This window comes from Carassius carassius, chromosome 6, assembly GCF_963082965.1.
Source record: "Carassius carassius chromosome 6, fCarCar2.1, whole genome shotgun sequence".
In the NCBI taxonomy this organism is placed as follows: Eukaryota; Metazoa; Chordata; class Actinopteri; order Cypriniformes; family Cyprinidae; genus Carassius; species Carassius carassius.
Genome location: NC_081760.1, coordinates 36,028,875 through 36,044,264, shown reverse-complemented (window position 1 = coordinate 36,044,264; position 15,390 = coordinate 36,028,875). Strand labels below are relative to the sequence as shown.

General features: G+C 34.3%; 1 protein-coding gene across 4 annotated transcripts in view; it reads right to left on the bottom strand.

The window, feature by feature from the left end:
* The window catches only part of LOC132142775 (type II inositol 3,4-bisphosphate 4-phosphatase-like), a 124,885-nt gene that overhangs the window by 80,924 nt on the left and 28,571 nt on the right, over positions 1-15,390 (bottom strand). The gene's annotated exons all lie outside the window — the stretch shown is intronic.

Below are 15,390 nucleotides of genomic sequence, written 5' to 3'. Positions count from 1 at the left end.
TTTACAGTGGAATATCTAAAATGAACTGAATTCATTCAAACACCATGTTGCAGGCTGCGGTGAGAGGACGCTGGCCGGCCGGGGGTTTATCTGTCCGCTCGATATTATTCTGTATGAAAGCGGGCGTCTGAATGGCTGTGAAAGGTCATTCATCAGTTGATTTCCGAGGGCTGTTAAAAACTCAACCTCAAATGGGGTCATGTTATGAAGCTCATGTCCTAAGACTCATGCTATAACCTTGTATTAAAAACCCTATGTTTCATTCCAGAAAGGTGGCTATCTTTTAAAAAAGGGTAATTGAGAAATAGGTCGGTCTGTGTATCTGGGATCATTATTAGGGCAAACGTGAAACCTGTCAAGAACACGTCTGGGTCAGATTTAACCCTAAAATCACAAGAAAGGTTGAGAAATGTAGTCTACTTTTTAAGAACTGAAAATGTAAAAAATCTAGAAATAATTCAAGTAGTAAAAATTTTAATTAAACATTTAAAAATTAACATGATTGTTATGACAATGAAAGAAAATAAATAAAAATCACAAAACCTATCAGGGTCATATTTAACCCTAAAATGATGAATAATGATATTATTAACATGATAGATAAAATTTCCCCCCACACATGCATATATAATATATATATATATATATATCTTTTTTTTTTTCCTTCATGAAAATTATTAAATAAATAAATCATTCTTTGTGTGTGTGTGTGTGTGTGTGTTAAATTTTGAGGTGAAATGTGACATTGTCATGTTTTCCTGCATGCTAAAATGTCATGTATAAACTAGTGAATTCAGGTAAACATTTGGAGATTAAATTTCCCTAGCTATTCTGTTTGAGGATATTGTGTGGCACAGTTTTTACTGAGACTTATGAATCGAGGCGACATGCCCATTCAAAGTGAGGGTGCCTTCCCCCCTTTAGATTTCTGAGCCAAGTGGATTTTAAATGCAGCTTCCAAATGACAAAAAAATTGCTGAATAATATTTTTTATATATACATATAAAACCAAGACTAATTAATACCCCCTGATTTTGATACTGATTTTGCTCATGAAGGCTGAAATTCATGAGTTTGAGTTGTGCAACTTTCAGAAATCTCTGTCTTGCTGATGAGCACCAACAAAATAATGAAAATTATAATCAGTTTGACCAATATTGAAAATACGTCTGGTCTAATCTAAAAAATAAAAAATCTAGAAATCTAAAATAAATAAATAAATGCTGTACTACTATAAATATCAGTTGATAACAATAATGCAATTCATATAATTTGTATAATATCTTAAATAACACTTTAAAAATATATTAGTTTAAAACCCTTTACAATAATAGTGTAATACCTTAAAAATATTTATTTGATAATATAATAATAATTTGAAATATAAAATAAAATACAAAAATGGTAATATAAACAGCATCAGCTGATAACCTAAAATAATAATATTAATACAACTGATATTATATAGTAGAATGAATGAACAAATAAATTAACTATAAAGTAAATAAAGTATAATATAAGAACAAATAAACATTTAAAATAACAATATTACTATAATTAGTGTAATGTCTTAAAAAACGAATGAATAATATTTTAAACATCAGTTGAGAACTTTAAAATTATAATTTATGTAATTGATGTTGTATGGTAAAATAAATAAATAATAATATAAAAATATATCAATGTAATAAAAAAAAATATATATAAAAAATTGTCAATAAACATAGATCGACCTGTAGGATTTTAATACATAAAATGTTTGTTAGTAAGCCAAGTGTAAATAGGAACGCTGTCAAAATGCTGCAAAGTTTTCTGGCTTTAGGAATTCTATCATTTCTGGAAACATTTTGCCACTATATGAGCAACGTGATCACGTCAGCCACTCAAACACAAGCAACATTAACACATCTAACACATTTCAGTGGCAGTGTGTCATTCATAAAGCAAACAGTCTATTGGTAGTCGCCAGATCACGTGGCTGCTCTTCTGCATAATTCATAAGCATCGTTGACAAACAGTTACTCATCCTCGCACGTTTCTCTTCACAGTTTGTCAACGCTGCTGAAAATGTGTTTTCACAAGGCACTTGTTCTATCAGCTCAACAAGTTCACAGCAGACTCCGTGAACAGCAGCAGCAGTCACACTCCACTCCACAATCTCTCCATCCTGCAGCGTTTTACTCTCCACAAACATCAAAATCTCTCCCGCACCGTCCGAGACAAACAGCACCCTCAGACCCGAGCCGCTCGGCTCTTGATAAGGCAAACAACAAGCTCACCTTCAACGCTGAATGTCCTGGTCTGTGCGGTGTTCGTGAATGTGAAAGTGTCTCAGGCCAGTCAAAATGTCAAACGAACGACAGCTTCCTGCAGGGGAAAGTGAGCAAAGGGTACCACAGACTAAAAATACCCTGTTCTGCGAGTCTGGACGGAAATAGCTTAAAGGTAAGGGCTCAAAAAGAAGACTCTTGAGACACTCGGCATCTTTTAGAAACTCTAAAAGCCTTTAGTGTTTGTGAAGAAACCAAGTACTTGTATTTTACACCCCATACATGCATAATGAAGCATTCGAAACATGCTGTGTTCTGAAAAGTGCAAGACTCCTGTAAAAGAATAGTTTGTCACTGGACTGTTTTTGTACGATACTGAGGTACTATTCTTCAAAAAATGGTTATGTTTCAAACTCCAGAATCTTGTAATGCATCCATTAATGTAATTCCTATTTATATGATAAACTGACAAAGCTTTTCGTCATGATAATTGTATATATATTTTATATCAAATAAATAAACTTAATTATTTAATTAAATTAAATCTACAAGACTGAATCACATGATGCCCAAACAACCATTCTTTTCTTTTTCTTTATTTTTTCTTTTATTTTTATTAAAAAAAAAAAGAAATTACATTGTGCATGAGTGAAGCCTTTTAGGACAATAATTTAAGATAGTTAGGATGCTATTATTTGACATTATTTTCATGATAATTAATCATATTTTCTTCCCAATACATTTTAGTATCATTGACATTCCATTGTAGTTTTTAGTAACATTTTGGAACAGTTTTTATTTTTGTATTTTCTGTTTTCAATTGCACTTTACTTAATTTTTTTAATAGTCTTATTTTTTTTAATAGTCTTCTATCAGGGTTATTAAATTGAACTAAAACTGAAATTAAAATAAACAACTGAAATTACAAAATAAAAACTATATACACTGTAAACTAAAACTATATATATAGTTTTTATTTAATAACCCTGATTCTCATAACTATAATACAACACCAGTGAAACACCATGATGTACTGTATAAACACTTTCAAATTTCAATAATATATATTTATGATTTACATTAATGGATTTATTGTATCAAAGTAATGAGGATAAAAAAAATCTTGATGTTCCTAAAAAAATAAAAATTACAATAAATGCAACAAATCTTGATGCTCCTAATAATAATAATAATAACAACACCAATAATAATATTATTAAACTATCATATAAATAAAATGTTATATATCATAAGATATTTATTACTTTTAATTACTGGGTCAAATGTGACTAGATGACGTCTTGAGAATTATTTTTTTTTTTTTTGGAGATTTGTCCTTTTACTAGTAAAAGTAAACTACTTCAGCCTGTAGTGAGTCAAACAGAAAACACTGACACCTGAGCTGAGACTGTCATCTGTGAGTAGGATGTTGATGTGAGTCATTGATATTGACAGTCTCTCGCTCGCTCCTGAAAGTCTCCATGCAGGATTAGATTCATCAGAGCTGATGCAATCCCAGCAGCGCAGCAGGGATGTCCTCAGACAACTGCCGCCAATGCATCCTCACTCACTCACTCACGCACGCAGGCCGCTCTCATCACAACACATCAGTGCCTTACTAAAGCAAGAATGCATGGGCATTTACACAGCACAAACAACAATGGCTGTCTTAATCGTCTTAGCTTGGGTTAAAGCCAAAAGACTGTTCTTTACAGCAGTGTTTCCACCCACTGGAAAACGATCATAACTTCCTATCTCTGTTATAGTTCCTTATTATTATTTGAAATCATTGCTATTGGTCATCCTTATGTCTGTTTGTGGGTTTTACAAACATTTAACCGATGAAACGCATTCAAAAGCGCTTGTGACTAAACCTCATAACATTACCATTGGATCCTCAAACAGTCAGCGAAGCCTCAGAGTCAGAACTCAAGCCACCTCCAATACAAGGGTATAACATGCTGATGTTGAAGAAGTACAGTGATATCTTTACTCATTAAACACTATAAGAGTCTATAAGAGTCTAAGAGTTAAATATCCCATGCAAAGCGCTTCATCTTATATGTCATGAGACTCTGGCCAAATGTATTCAACATCAGGAAAATCTGAGCTCCCATATAGACACAATAAACTTTATAGCCTGTAAGTTGATGAAAACGTAAAGCGATGCACTTAGTAACTCAGATGAGGCCTTTCAAATGATGGACAAAACACACACCTCCATCATTCGATGGTAAAAAAACTCGTTAACTCGTTAACATTTGAGCGTGATTTTCATAAAATGTTAAGTGTAAGTGTCTGATCATATGTAAAGCCAAAATACCAACTCAGTGGACAATGGAGTATACTGTAATAAATTAATTAAAGAAATAAATCTAAATATGCATTAGGGTGCTTTATATTTCTCCATTAAATTGCCTAAGGATCACATAATTAGCTTGAATTTGCTGAAAACACTATTTAAAACCCATCTCAGAGCATTTATGTATGTATATATATATATATATATATATATATATATATATATATTTATTTATTATGTAGTGCATAAATATACTACACTAAATTAGAATAAATTAATTGAAAATGAAATAATAATATATATATATATTTTTTTTAAAGGTTCAGTGGCTCCAAAGTATTTCAGTGTGACTTGGGTGCCTACTTCATAGGGTTTATATTTTTAGAAATACTGTCATTACTTTAACCCAGTTGTCGTAACTCCAGTTTTTAAGTTTCCAGGTTTCTCATAATTGTGGGAAGCCTGAAGGAACCTTTGAAAAACCTTTATTTTTAGTAGTGTAAGATGCAATCCACTGTATAATGATTGTTCCTGTAAATATGGTCCTTCTGAAGGGATCATTAGAGGCCTGATTGCCTGCTCGCCTCCATTATGATCTGCTCTGCACAAAATCACCACACTTGGCATCCCTGTCAGAGATGAAACAGACTATTTGTTCTTCAGTGAAAACACGTTGTGTGTGTGTGAGAGAGCGCGTGCCACACCGAAGCCTGTCATTCGGCGGTCATTAAAACAGTAAGCAGCTCCTCGAGCTTGACCTGTGTGTCAGACTGTGACGAGCCAAGCTTATCCCCGTCCCTCCGGTGTCAGAGCCCAACTCCACCGCACAAGCTCCCCTGTTAGCCATCTCACCTCCGTGTGGAGGAGCTCTGTCTAATACCTCCAGACTAACAATGAGAAAAATGTCAGAGCAAAGAGAAACGGGCCACGCTCCTCTGACAGTGTGCTCACCGTGGGCTAAATCTCAAAGTCAGTCTCTCACCTCAATAAACAGATCGCTGTTTGTTTACCGTGATCCATGCGAGTGGCCTTCATCTGAACCTCTGTTAGGAACGCAAACTCGGGATAACAACTGTGTTTGGCATTAGCATGTTGCCAAGATAACCACCTGACGCTTCAATAAGCATATACATTGTACATTTATGCATTTAGCAGACGCTTTTATACAAATGCATTCAAGCTAACAATTTTCTTCTAACGTGTTCCCTGGGATGCTCTACCACTTGAGCTACAGGAACAATAACAATAAAATCAGCCTGAGAAAAACGAACAGAGCGAGCCAGCCAGGAGTCGAACCTAGAACCTAGAATATCCATTGCGCTACTAGCCCACCATATAACACACACACACATATATATATTGGATAATAATATACTAGCTGATAACAATAGGCCTAGTACTACCAATAATAATAATAGTGGCATAAGCCACAGGCAATATCTCTGACTATCATTGATACACAATACTACCGTCTGTCGACATAACCCTACTGCCTTCTTAGTCTTTGAAACTCAACATGAATGTTTTACAGCCACAGCTAGAACAGGATGAGTGTCATGATCCAGAAAGCATGTGAATCTCAAGCTGAGCTACAGATGTGAATGCGTCCATGCATTACATTTCTAGATAGTTCCATCCCACTGCATGCAGCATGCAAACCAGCATTAAATGACACTGAGGTCAAGTCAAGCAGGAAAACCAAACCATCCAGTAGCATATACAAGTGTCAGATAACACACCACAAAACTCAAGAACTTCTGCTTTGGGCTGAAGAAGTGCATAAAAAAACCTGCGAAAATAAACCCAACCAGAGCAAGTATGGATATTACTCACTGAGCAAATGCTTGTGTGCTTGCAGTGTGTAACAAGTGGTCACTAGCAGCAGATAAATTAGGGAGGGAGATACTATAACACACACACACACAGACTGTAGCATCAGAAGTCTGTGTAAAGTGTGATGTGTCAGTATTTCTCCAGCACAGCCGCACATACTGTATCCCTTTTTCTGCTGGGCTCTGTATTTCACTGGATCAGATACTTGATGGCTTTTCCATAAACGTGGCAATAAGCCTGGCCTTAAGCGTGCGTGCGTGCGTGCGTGCGTGCGAGAGAGAGAGAGAGAGAGAGAGAGAGAATGCAGTGCTGTGATAGGCAGACTACCAGAAGCCGAGGCAAAGTCGTTCTCAGATTATTTTCTTAGTATATGTTTGTAGTATGTAGCATTGCATCACTTGCTCACCAATGGATCCACTGCAGTGAATGGGTGCCGTCAGAATAAGAGTACAAACAGCTGATAAAAACATCACAATAATCCACAAGTATTGTGTCATGAAAATCGTTGTGTTTGTAAGAAACGAATCCTTCAAGACATTTGAATTTTATCCTGATGCTTTTGGCTGAAATACAAAATCCATAATCCTTAACACTACCTCCGGTGAAAAAGTCCATCCCCTGTTGTATCTCTCATCAAAATTCACCTACATATGTATTTGGAACTGTTTGCACTGTTTTCAATAAATGGTGTTTCTCTCTTGATTCAAACGAGAAAACTTTTTCACTATAAGAAGCAAGATTATGGACTCATATATTAGCCGGAAACGCTGCTTTGAATCTTATCTCATTCTGACGGCACCCATTCACTGTAGTGGATCCATTGGTGAGCAAGTGATCTAATGCTAAATTTCTTCAAATCTGTTCTGATGAAGAAACAATGGGCTTAGGGTGAATACATTTTTAACAAAATGGCATTTTTGGGTGAACTATTCCTTTAACAAATGAAACCTTAGTGTAAAGTGTTACCAATAAATTCAGGTTTCAGGCCTAAACCAAATGTTGCATCAAAGCTGGTTTGACACGGTCATAACACTGTGCATGAGACTCAACACAATGTGAGTGACTTTGCAGATATTAAACAGAAAAAGACTGATCACATTTCAGTACACAAATGAATACAAAAAAGACAATCAATAATTCAGTTAAGAATGCAAATGTCACAGTGACATCATCACTGTAGTTCCATCATGAATACTGAATATTCTATTATTTACTTCACATTTTAGAAGTACAATGTTTAAAAAACAAAAATAGCCCATCTGAAATGATGCAACAACCCAAGCAAAACCAAAAGTGGTGAATTAATTGCAGAAGTCTATTACTGGGTGTGGACCGGAATGCTTGACAAATATGAATACAGTGCTGCCTTGAAAGCACACAAGACAGCAAACAAATAAAGACGAGGATGTATGCATCAAAATACTTCACAGACAAAACCAAAGGAAACTATCTTCATTTTAAAAATGTTAATGGAGAAATACACTTTTCAAGCTTCATTTCACATAATTTAGTATCTATGAGGACTGAAACAACACATTAGTTGCAACCAAACATAAGTCCAATTACATCCAGCATTTCAATAAATTTATTGGTTTGTGCGTCTAATGTTTCCCAACTGGTGACTTGCAACCTAAAAATTCTCATGTTTGTTCTGATAAGGCCCTGAACAGTAAAGGAGAAAATAACTGTTAAAGACAACTGATAAAATAAGTAACCATATAATCATAGCCAGGACAGCAAAATAAATAGGTTTATAAACTTTTCAAGATTTGAAAACACTTCTTTTCTTTTGTTGTCGGCTTCAGAGGCAGTGCATCTAAAGCACTTTGGCACAAGTTCATTGGGGGTTTATTTTTAAAGAGCCAGTCTTTAAACTAAGACCACCAGATAAACACTAAACCATGATGGGTTTTACATGGGCTTAAAATTCACCAAGTTATAGTCTAATTCTGGCCAGTGTTGGCAAAGCAATGAAGTTATAACAGACACAGCGTCTTGTTTACACCCGTTTTACAGTCTTCGGAAAGAGGGAGGTTATAGAGGGTGGAAGAGAGACAGAGGAATAGAAATAACACCAAGTGAATGTGTTTGGGTGTTAAAGTGTAGGTGTGTGGTATGCTAACTGATGTGTGAGATGATATATAGGTTAATGACATTAGTTAATGCATCATGAACTACCAATAAAACAAAAACTTTTTCACAGCATTTATTCATTTTTTTAAAACAGCATTTATTATTAATCTATTATTATTCATTGATTTTAATATTATCCATATTTTAATCCTGACAGGGTGCAACAAAAAAGTATGTTATAATCATTATAAAAAAAACAAAAATCTGTCTGCTAAGATTCAAGAGAGTGGTGGATGTATTATTAATTACATGTAATATTAACGTAATATTAATTATACTACTAATTATGAATGTTTTTAATTATAATTTATAAACAGTTATTTTTTATAATAATTGTACAGTATAATTTAATAATAATTATTATAATTATTGTTAATATTAATATTTAATATTATATATTATATTAATATATAATATAATTATTATATAATTGAAACAAATATTTAGCTTTAATACTGTGCATATTCTAATGACATACTGTAGTGTTTAAAGGTGCCATGTGCAAAAATTGAGGTAAAAATATCCAAAAAATGACCTACACTCATCAAAAGAATAAGAAATAAGGGCGATGATGTCATTAAAAAAATGTCAAGTTATAGTGCTGCAGAGATATCAACCTTAATTAGCATTAGCATTACTAGCCCCGGCCCGACAGGTGTCGTAATACCAGTTTCGGCCATGGGAGGCGGTATGCGGGCAACATAACCACCAGCCAACCTGCAATACACGAATAACTTGCACGGCTTGTGGGCGTAATCTAACCTGATGTCAATCGTGTGGAAAGTACAGCCCACTACTTCAGTTCAGGGAAGAGAGCGCAAGGATGACTTAAGCCCTTGGCAAGAGACCACCACCCGCTACAGGGAAACAACCGCGCTCAGAATCACAAATCAAATCCGATAAGAAAAGGTGCCGAACCAGAGTAAACATCGGCACTGCTTTCAATCGCTGGAGACAACTGATGGACCTGAAAGAAATGAGGTTCGACACCGAACTTGCAACATTTCTTTTGAATTGGTAAGTTAGATGCTGTTAGTATTTCGCTAGAAGTTTGTTTTATATGTTTGTGTATTTTTTTCGGGAAGTTATAACATAGAAATGTATCGAAGGCTGTTCGATAAACGTGCTAATGTTAGCGATGGCTAACCGTAGCTGCGTTTGATAATTAGCTAGCTATAACTTACCCATTTTTTTATATCATAACTAACCTGCTCTCCGTGTCCTCTTTGCTTTGTGGTTTTTCTGTGCGTGAGAAAATTGATGTGTGGCATGAAAGCGTGTGAAAAGAGTCAATTGCGTGTGTCTCACGGTGAATGCTTGAGAGTTGGCAGCTCTGGTTACGTTGGTTGGCGCTAGCTTGGTCAACATCAGCTGTCTGATGTTGACCAATGATGTTGACAGAATGCTGTCTGTCAAATTAATTTAATTCAAATAATGTGTATATACAACTCAAAATGTAATATGAACAAAACGAATATGAACATATTCACTGGTAAAGGTGAAGGGGAGTAGCTTGAAGATGTCATGTTTCAAAATCACTTGACATCACCCAACGTTCCTCTGGAGGCAAAACGTCCTCTTAGGCTTCGGCTATGGCTCTAGGGTTGTTGTGAAGGTAGGGGCGGAGCATAGAGACTATGCCGTTTCTCGTTTGTTACTCTAGAGTAGACCAATTCACTTTATTGAGGCATACTGCCCCCATCTGGTATGGAATGTGGAGTATGACTTGTATATATATATATATATATATATATATATATATATATATATATATATTTACTATGACTACTATTTAATATTAATCAAATAATTAATAAAAAATGTGTGTGTGTTCGTGTTCCATTTTTATTTAAATTTACATTATGTAATGCATTTAGTATCATGAACTATGACAATAACTTTTTTCACAGCATTTATTAATATATTATTTATCTAGTATTATTATTATTATAATTTCTTAAAACTCATTTACATTTACTACTGTTACTACACATTTGCTCATTATACATTAACGGTAACTTAAACGACTTGAAATGTTAAATGTTAATTTGAATGCAATGACTAAATGTCTAAATTGTAACTAATTACATTTTATATCCTTCCAAAGAATTTCTAAAACATCTGTATGTTACTGCATTAATTCCAAACTGAGGTTCAGCTAGTGGAACATGCTAATAAATCCAGAACAAACTAAGACATCAACACTCTCTTCCTCTGCTGTGTTTTGCTTGCTCTTGGCATTTATTGCGCTGCAGTTAAGCAAGCTAATTTAATCAAATCATTCATTTACATTTCATCAACAGCAGACGAGAGGCTAAAGGATGAATCAGGAAATGTAGGCCAGTAACCCTTCTAAACACAAGCTGTATACTAAATCAATCTGTATACTGATTTATGTTTGTTTCATTCAAGGGCTGTAAATGAATCTCTCTTCCCCTCGCGCCAGACATCTTCAAGCTGGTGATCTTGTGCATCTCACAGATACACATGAAGATTCACTTACAGCAGGTACTTAAAACAAAGTGTTTATGTGAATTGAAATACGATCATATTAAATTATTCTGGTCTCTCTGTTCAATCTGATCATGCGTGCATTTTAAAATTATTCCCCAGATGCTTTGAAACACTTTTTTCCTGAAAATCTGAATGAACTTCCATCACAACACATTCATCAAAGCACACTTTCCTCCTGATATATACTAACTAACTGATGATTGTGTGAGCGAAGATAATGCTCAGTTAAGTGCTACTGAGATGAGGGTTAACGCTACTCATTTATCTCAACAGTTTAGAATGAAAGGGACAGGGTTATTTATGTGAGGCATCATGGGATAAGATCCGAAAAACTGCCTGTGCTCGTCCATCACTGGGTTTGTCAATAGCAACATTACTAGCATGTAGTAAATCATTCGGTGAGTTCATGCATGTGAAAACCACTACTTGTGCACCAGAATGCTTTCTCATCTGAAAGTTCTCCATGTACTTTGAATTAGACTAGAATTAAAGTAAAATTAAATTATTTTTGAAAAATCATCCACACACAATAAATCTCGCATTTTTGTGTGAATCTACATTTATGCTGCCAATTGTCAATATTCAAGAGAAGTAAAAAAAATATATATTAATATATGTTTGTGTATATATAACATCTGTATGTATATATATATATATATATATATATATATGAATATACACACACACACACACACACACACACACACACATAAACCTAAAAATTAAAACTATTTTATTTTAGGTAAACAGGTAAATAATGTCACTAGCCAACTTTCAATTTAATCACCAAACCAAAAATATGAAGAACTAAATTCTAATGGGTATTCATGATTTTGTAATTTGCTGGGTTAAGATTAAGTACATTTTTACAAGAAAGCAATTTTCTAATTTCAGGTTTTCTACTTAAAAAAAAAATGTTTAATTCAGTGTGTTACTTATCATTTCTGTAAAAATTAAACTGTTTGTAAACTGTTTCAAAATAAATGTAAACTGTGACAAGCAAATATTTTTGCTACAAATATATAATGGGGAAAATATGAAATAATAATATTGTGTGTGTCTGTCTGTGTGTGTGTGTGTGTGTGTGTGTGTGTGTGTGTGTGTGTGTGTGTGAACCTGGAGCACAAAACCAGTCTTAAGTCCCTGGGGTATATTTGTAGCAATACCCAAAAATACATTGTATGGGTCAAAATGATTGATTTTTCTTTTATGCCAAAAATCATTAGGATATTAAGTAAAGATCTTGTTCCATGAAGATATTTTGTAAATTTCCTAGGATAAATATGTGAAAGCTTATTTTTTGATTAGTAATATCCATTGCTAAGAATTCATTTGGACAAATTCAAAGGTGATTTTCTCAGTATTTCGATTTTTTGCACCCTCAGATTCCAGATTTTCAATTAGTTCTCAGCCAAAAATTGTCAAATCCTAATAAATCAAACATCAATGGAAATCTTATTTATTATTATGATGTATAAATCTCAATTTAAAAAAAATGACACTTAAGACTTAAGGTTTTGTGGCCCAGGGTCACATATATATGTATAAAACTCAATTTCACATGGGCAGTTATAAATATTATTGGATGGTGAAATTTCTCAATTCCATTCACTTTTGGCAGGTGAGTCAAAAATTTTACTTGGATTGTCAGAAAAGTGCAAAGAACACAGAACAACAATACAACTGCAATACTACTACAAAATAATGCAAATAATTATGATAAAAACAGCTGACGTTGCCAGGTACAGAAAAAAAACTATCTGTAATTTTACACCCTGGCCTCACATATGATGAAGCTTTCATTAGGAAAGATTTAGACTTGATTTGCCATGGGTACGGCACATCTCAACCCATAAACTCCCTCCCAATCAATACACCGACTGTAGAAGATCTCCAGTGCAGGCTGCTGTTTATTGCCCTACACTCCAGGCATCTAAGACTGCTAGGATAAGGATCTATAAATAACTGAATGTGGCATGATATAGAGAGAGGAAGAGATATGCCAGAAATGAAAAGGTGACCTGCGAGGGGATGAAGAGAGGAAAGACAAGACTTCCTGAAACACAGCGCAGCAGAGCTGTCAATTGTGTGAAAGGTGTCGGCCGGGTCGAACAACAGAGTCACAGACACACACAACACATGCACTGCATTTCTATTATATGCACAACAAAAACAACTGAAACCGAAGTGAAAAACTGAAAAGCTTCTTCACCCTATACTGTATATACCAAAACAGAGTGCTGATTATAAACAACTGAAGAGCTCAAGAATGCAGATGACTTTTTCAGCACAAACTTATTGAAAGTATTTTTCCCATTAAGTACATTACAAAAGCATTTCAGAAAGTGATCCAAACAAAAGCTCTGAGAGGAATCGCAACATTACACAAAGATAAAAGACAGTGTACTTTAAATCTTTTATGAGTGAATGAAATACACGCCACATAAAGCACTGCGAATGATGCAATTTAAAAACAAATATATAATAAATCACTTGCATTTATGCATTGAAAAAACTTACAAAATATTAAAATATCAATATAAAAAGTTTAATATAAAAATATAAAACAAATCTAAATATAATTAATAAATTAAAACAAAAATTATAAATTATAATAATAAGTTATTCGCTGTAGAAGTACAAAAAGATATGTAGACTATCACAAATATCATATGCATTAATGATTTGACACAATGCATGAAAAAGAAAAAGTAAATCTAATGCTTTTGAAAAACACCATAAACTATACATAAACAAATACAATATATAGAGTCTAATCACGTTAAAACATGCAAGACTTGTCGCAGTATTAAAAAGAAACAAAGCTTTTGATTTCTGAAAAAAAAATCATAAAAAGGAAAATAAATATTTAATATTCTACACTATTTCTAGGTCACTCTCAAGTGAATGAGAGTCAAGACTTGTTTTCATGTTTTTCCATTAACCAATTTCAAATTCTTATTTTTATTTTTGATTAAGATTTGGATTGATTTTGTAAGTCATTTTAATATAATTTAAGTTGAAATAACTTGTAAAGCCAATTTGATTATAATTCAAATTTAAGGTAGCAACTGTACTTAAGTTGTTAAGTTGAAATACAGTAATTGGAAACTTCTTACAGTGTACGGACAGTCATACTTTCTTCCAGCGAAGCTCAAGATGCTCTTTGAAACATCTTAGATCGCTCCACTACTGCTTCAATTAAAGCAGAAGAGACACAAACCAAATATTAAAACAATCCGAAATTCACAATTTTTCGATCCAATGTACAATATGGAAAAAAATAGCTTTCCAGACTTTTGGACCACATGTACTGTACGCCTTGTTGCATTACAGAAGAGATGGTCCTTTTGTACTTCTGCCGCTCTTCACCAAAGAGAAACGCTAGTCTTAGTTTCAAGAGAGAGAGAAAGAATGACAGAGAGAAAACAACCAGCCACTGACAGCGAAACAAACAAGAAGCAAGGGCCAGTGTCTACACCGTAACATGAGCAATATGAAAAATAAAGAGAAACAACACTCTATTGATACTAATGTTGTAATCTGTGCTGCAGTGTGCCGGGAATCCCTCCGTCTGTCACTCACAGTCACAACACTATCAATCATGACTAAACACACACCAGCTCAGCTTCAAAACACAGCAAGCTTTCTTAATGATTACTGCATGCTTACCGTCAAGGAAACTTGTGAGGACACTTCATAGGCAGCAACCCAGCAAACAGCACTCCAATTTGGCCAAAACAAGCTATCTTAGAAGACAGCCGTTTGGTAAGTGCTGTCTATGTAGACAGCCCACTAGGTTTTGGAGCAGATCCAGCACATCCGTGTACACAGCAGAAAATATCCGCACTGAAGCAGCTGTTGAATTCGGAATCATTTAGTGAACAATAAAAAAAGCAACAAAACGGTCGGATTTCAGGTCTCGCTCTGATGGCATGATGCAGATGCTTATGGATATGAATGTATCCTGCCTACACAGTCTGTACTAATTTAGAATAACATATTGATATTTAATTACCAATCAACAGTGCATTTAAAAGGAGCAACCCTACTGAGAGGAGCACAATTGTGATCCTTTATCCTTTATCTTTGTTAATGAATCACAGCTTTTAGGTTGCCAGATTAGACTACTACTATGACTACTAAACGTCCTCTACCTGACTCTTTCTTCACATTACCCAGCTTTCTTATTTCCACACTTATCCAGCACACTTATTGAATAGTTTTTTAACTAACTAAAAACTATTCAAACTAGCATAGAATAGGAATTCACACTATTCCTTACTAGTCTTTTATATTACTATATTAATATGCATGTTTTGTTGGAAAGTGTGCTAA